Here is a 6,000-nt window from a genome sequence, read left to right as displayed (position 1 = left end):
TGTCCTTTCAGCTCCCAGGGCTCTCCGACAGTTTCTCACAGCTAGAGTCTACTTTGTAAGGCCACCTTCTGGGCAGGATCCATTTTAAAATAATGACCCTATCTAAATTTCCATGTCTGGTCCTTCAAATGGATAAGCATCTGACTGGCTTATCCCAGATGTAACTCTCCACTTGGCTACATAGACCACCGGGCAGAGTCTAGAACTAGGCCACCATACCCTCAACTATAGGGCACACAATTGAAGCTGTCTGAGTGGTCCATTAAAGGCCCCTCAATAAATTTCCTACATGGAGAAGTCCCCCAATACAAGCCCCTCCAAAGAAATTTTCATCTTTAGTCTTCCTAAGACCAATTTTTCCACCTTTTAACAATTTGGTGTGCTGAAAAGTTCAGGAGAGTTAGATAATGGGTTTTTAGCCAAATCCTTTTAAATTTTTTATATGGCCCAGCACCCCTGTTGCTGCTGCTGCTGCTGCTGCTAAGTCGCTTCAGTCGTGTCCAATTCTGTGTGACCCCATAGACGGCAGCCCACCAGGCTCCCCCGTCCCTGGGATTCTCCAGGCAAGAACACTGGAGTGGGCTGCCATTTCCTTCTTCAATGTATGAAAGTGAAGTTGCTCAGTCGTGTCTGACTCCTAGCGACCCCATGGGCTGCAGCCTACCAGGCTTCTCCACCCATGGGATTTTCCAGGCAAGAGTACTGGAGTGGGGTGCCATTGCCTTCTCCCCCAGCACCTCTATTGTCTCTCAATACCCCAGTCAAAATTTCTAATTTTTCACATGTTTTACTTGTTTCTCATTATTTCCCAGGTGGCCTATTTTTATGTGATTCCTGAGGTTCTCCAAACCTTTAAGCAGCTGTGTGCTCTTTTGAGAATGCTGTCTTATCCAACCATTCTGCACATGTCTAAACTCTAGTCCTCTCTCAAGGACTCATGCAACTGTTTCTTCTTTATAAGCCTTTTCTTATCTGGTCAAAATTAATATTTCCCTCTTTGTTCTCAGAGTATGTTGCACCTTTTCTACAGCTCTTATTACTGCTTAGCTTACATTAGAGTTCTCAAATATAATATTTCTCCAATTCTAGGATAAATAGCCGGAGAAGGCAATGGCACCCCACTCCAGTACTCTTGCCTGGAAAATCCCATGGACGGAGGAGCCTGGTGGGCTGCAGTCCATGGGGTCGCTAAGAGTCAGACACGACTGAGCGACTTCACTTTCACTTTTCACTTTCATGCGTTGGAGAAGTAAATGGCAACCCATTCCAGTGTTCTTGCCTCGAGAATCCCAGGGACGGGGGAGCCTGGCGGGCTGCTGTCTATGGGGTCGCACAGAGTGGGACACGACTGAAGCGACTTAGCAGCAGCAGGATAAATAGCTTTTCACACTTAACATCTCTGAAACATCTTAAAGCCAATGCAATGACATCTTAAAATTGCTTGGCAGTTTTGTTTTTTCTACTTCTTTGTGTTACATAAAATGATGGTATATTTCACAATAACACCTTAGTATTTTGTGAATCCCTGGATTTTAAAGACTTTACCTTATTCCAAACTCTTGTATTCTTCAGCAATGGATACAGTGCTTTTTCAGAAACTAACTGCTTAAAATTTGGATATTGAATCAATTGTGTGTTCTATATTCTGAGTTACTACAATTTTCTTCAGTGTCCAAAACATTTCCAATTACAATTTGATTCGAATTAAAAGGGCTTTGATGGGACATTAATTACTTAAAAGATAACATTTATTAGTCTATGTGTTGTCATTGCAACTTTAATATCATCAGGAAGAAGTTTAATCTGACTTCATTTTCACTCCATTAAAAACCTTGTAACAATGTTCATAAATCAGATCTCCAGACTCATAAAAGTATATGTCATAGCCCCAATCTGCACATATTTGGCCACATTTGGATATTCAACATAGTTTTGATTTGGGGATATATCCATCACACAAATTAATGTTTGTCATGATTCTATTGCAGGCGCACACGTGTATAAATTGTATCATTTTGGTCTGTCCTGTTGTCAATGACACTAATAAACTAGGGACACATTTTAGCAATTACAGTCATTTCTTTGCTTAAAATGAACACTTTTTAAATTGTTAGCTCATCATTGATTTGCCTTCCTTACAAAGAATTATAATTAAGAATCATAAAGTCAGCTAGAAATATTATTTTAGGAGAAAAGGAGACTTAAGGGAACAAAATAAACCCAAATATGTAATAGAATGCCACAGTTGTTAAGCTAAATACCCTCCTATGCACAAGATTTCATTACCAAGATTCTCAACTTAGAATCATTCAAGGACACAAGATTTGCTAATGTATAGGTAATTTCACTTGTTTATAGACATGTACAGAGGCCTTAGAGTGAAGAAAGAAAAACAACTATAAAGAAATTATTTGTTGGTGTTCAGTTGCTCAGTCGTGTCCAACTCTGTGACCCCATTGACTGCAGCACACCAGGCTTACCTGTCCTTCACTGTCTCCTGAAGTTTGTTCAAACTCATGTCCATTGAGTCAGTGACACCATCCAACCATCTCATCCTCTATCATCTCCATATTAGTTTGGTGCAAAAAAGCAACCCTGAAAAATCAAGTGTTCTGTTTTCTGGATGCCACTATGACAAAATTTAGGATGGAAAAACGTATTTCATGCATATACTGAGAGAAAATCTTTTCATATAACATGTAAGTCTGTAGTTTTCTCTTTATTTATCCATTCATTTTTTCATTAACTTGTTCATTAGTATTTACTGAGTTTCCCAAGAAAGAAAAAGGAATTGTTGGCATTCTAAGAGACTTGAAAACAGCTTATCAAAAGACTGGCTTCAGGGATGAAATTTTACTATCTAGAAAATTTCTATTCTCTCATACAATCTTATATGAAGTGAGTTAAAGTCCTTTGCCAGGAATAATAAAAACTACATTGAAAATGCACATCTACTAGGCAACTAGCACATATACTAGTTAATTGATGTTCATCAGTTCAGTTTAGTTGCTCAGTCATGTCCGACTATTTGTGACCCCACAGACTGCAGCACCCCAGGCCTTCCTGTCCACCATCAACTCCCAGAGTTTACTCAAACTCATGTCCATTGAGTCAGTGATGCCATCCAAACATCTCATCCTCTGATGTCTCCTTCTCCCCCCACCTTCAATCTTTCCCAGCATGAGGGTCTTTTCAAATGAGTCAGTTCTTTGCATCAGGTGGCCAAAGTATTGGAGTTTCAGCTTCAGCATTATCCTTCCAAGGAACACCCAGGACTGATCTCCTTTAGGATGAACTGGTTGGATCTCCTTGCAGTCCAAGGGACTCTCAAGAGTCTTCTCCAACACCACAGTTCAAAAACATCAGTTCTTCAGCACTCAGCTTTCTTTATGGTCCAACTCTCATATCCATATATGACTACTGGAAAAACCATAGCCTTGACTAGAAGGACCTTTGTTGGCAAAGTAATGTCTCTGCTTTTTAATTTGCTGTCTAGGTTGGTCATAACTTTTCTTCCAAGGAGCAAGCGTCTTTTAATTTCATGGCTGTAGTCATGATCTGCAGTGATTTTGGAGCCCCCCAAAATAAAGTCAGCCACCGTTTCCACTGTTTCCCCATCTATTTGCTATAAAGTGATGGGACCAGATGCCATGATCTTAGTTTTCTGAATGTTGAACTTTAAGACAACTTTTTCACTCTCATCTTTCACTTTCATCAAGAGGCTCTTTAGTTCTTTTTTTCTTTCTGCCATAAAGGTGGTGTTATCTGCATATTCCTCCCAGCAATCTTGATTCCAGCTTGTGCTTTATCCAACCCAGCGTTTCTCATAATGTACTCTGCATAGAAGTTAAATAAGGAGGGTGACAATAAATAGCCTTGATGTACTCCTTTTCCTATTTGGAACCAGTGTGTTGTTTCATGTCCAGCTCTAACTGTTGCTTCCTGACCTGCATACAGATTTCTCAAGAGGCAGATCAGGTGGTCTGGTATTCCCATCTCTTGAAGAGTTTTCCACAGTTCTTTGTGATCCACACAGTCAAACGCTTTGGCATAGTCAATAAAGCAGAAGTAAATGTTTTGTCTGGAACTCTCTTGCTTTTTCCATGATCCAGCAGATGTTGGCAATTTGATTTCTGGTTCCTCTGCCTTTTCCAAACTTGCTGGCATATTGAGTGCAGCACTTTCACAGCATCATCTTTTGGGATTTGAAATAGCTCAACTGGAATTCCATCACCTCCACTAGCTTTGTTCATAGTGATGCTGCCTAAGGCCCATTTGACTTCACATTCTAGTATGTCTGGCTCTAGCACACCATCGTGATTATGTGGGTCGTGAAGATCTTTTTTGTATAGTTCTTCTGTGTATTCTTGTTACATCTTCTTAATATCTTCTGCTTGTTAGGCCCATACCATTTCTGTACTTTATTGAGCCCATCTTTGCATGAAATATTCCCTTGGTATCTCTAATTTTCTTGAAGAGATCTCTAGTTTTTCCCATTCTATTGTTTTCCTCTATTTCTTTGCACTGATCACTGAGGAAGGCTTTGTTATATCTCCTTGCTGTTCTTTGTAACTCTGCACTCAAAAGGGTATACCTTTCTTTTTCTCCTTGCTTTTCACTTCTCTTCTTTCAGACGGTCATTTTGCTTTTTTGCATTTCTTTTTCTTGGGGATGGTCTTGATCCCTGTCTCCTGCACAAAGTCACGAACCTCTCTCCATAGTTCATCAGGTACTGTGTCTATCAGATCTAGTCCCTTATATCTATTTCTCACTTCCACTGTATAATTGTAAGGGATTTGATTTAGATCATACCTGAATGGTCTAGTGGTTTTCCCTACTTTCTTCAAGTCTGAATATGGCAATAAGGAGTTCACAATCTGAGCCACAGTCAGCCCCCGATCTTGTTTTTGCTGACTGTATAGAGGTTCCCCACCTTTGGCTGCAAAGAACATAGTCAATCTGTTTTCAGTGTTGACCATCTGGTGATGTTCATAATAACCCTGAAAAATAGGTCTCACCATCCTTATTTAATTTATGTATTTTGATTATTTTTTGGCTCCACTGGGTCTTCATTGCTGCTTGCAGGCTTGCTCTAGTTGCAGCAAGCAGGGGCTACTCTCTAGTTGTGGTGTGTGGGCTTCTCATTGTCGTGGCTTCTCTTGTTGCAGAGCACAGGCTCTAGGGCATGAGCTTCAGCAATTACGGCACATGGGTTCAGGAGTTGTGGCTCCTGGGATCTAGAGCACAGACTCAACAGTTATGATGCACAGGCTTAGGTGTTCTGTGGCATGTGGGATCTTCCCGGATCAGGGATCAAACCTGTGTCTCCTGCTTTGGCAAGCAGATTCTTTATCACTTAGCCACCAGGTAAGCCCAATGGTGCTATTTTATTGATTTCTTCAGGAATTCAGTGTGGATGTCCTTCTCCTAGAACAACTCAAACTTCATGAAAGTGTTCTCAGTGTGTTGGTCCTTTCAGAAAGCTTTCTTGGGCCTGTAGCTCTCTGCTAACCTATAGACATAAATAAGTATCTGTTCCTTGTGCTATTTTGATTTGTCCTTTCTCTCACACACATTTTTAAAAATTATTCCTTGTTCAGTGTCAAAATACACTTTGTGGTAATGTCAATTGTTATACATATGTAAAAGTAATTGTTAGCACAGGCTGTGCTTTGAAATGAATATGCTCTACTTTTATTAACAATGACTATAAACGTTAAAATTCCTAATATTTATTTTCATTTTTAGAGGCTGTTTAGGGCTGCCCTCTGGATCTTAAGCCCATTTCATTTCTAATAGTGTAAGGCAGGTCATGAGCAAGAAAGAGAAAATTCTTGGACTTCATTTCATTCCTGCTTAAATATTTACCTAACTCTTGTAAGAATTTTATCATTTATAAAAACTGCTCTGAATGAGAGACTCGAATATGTGAGACAGTAAGACACTGAGGTATTAAGTCTCCTTGTCCCAGTAGAGGCCTGTCAGTGCGAGCAGGCAGTG

The sequence above is a fragment of the Bubalus kerabau genome, chromosome 7 (assembly GCF_029407905.1).
Source record: "Bubalus kerabau isolate K-KA32 ecotype Philippines breed swamp buffalo chromosome 7, PCC_UOA_SB_1v2, whole genome shotgun sequence".
Taxonomy (NCBI): Eukaryota; Metazoa; Chordata; class Mammalia; order Artiodactyla; family Bovidae; genus Bubalus; species Bubalus kerabau.
This window is presented reverse-complemented; position numbering follows the sequence as displayed.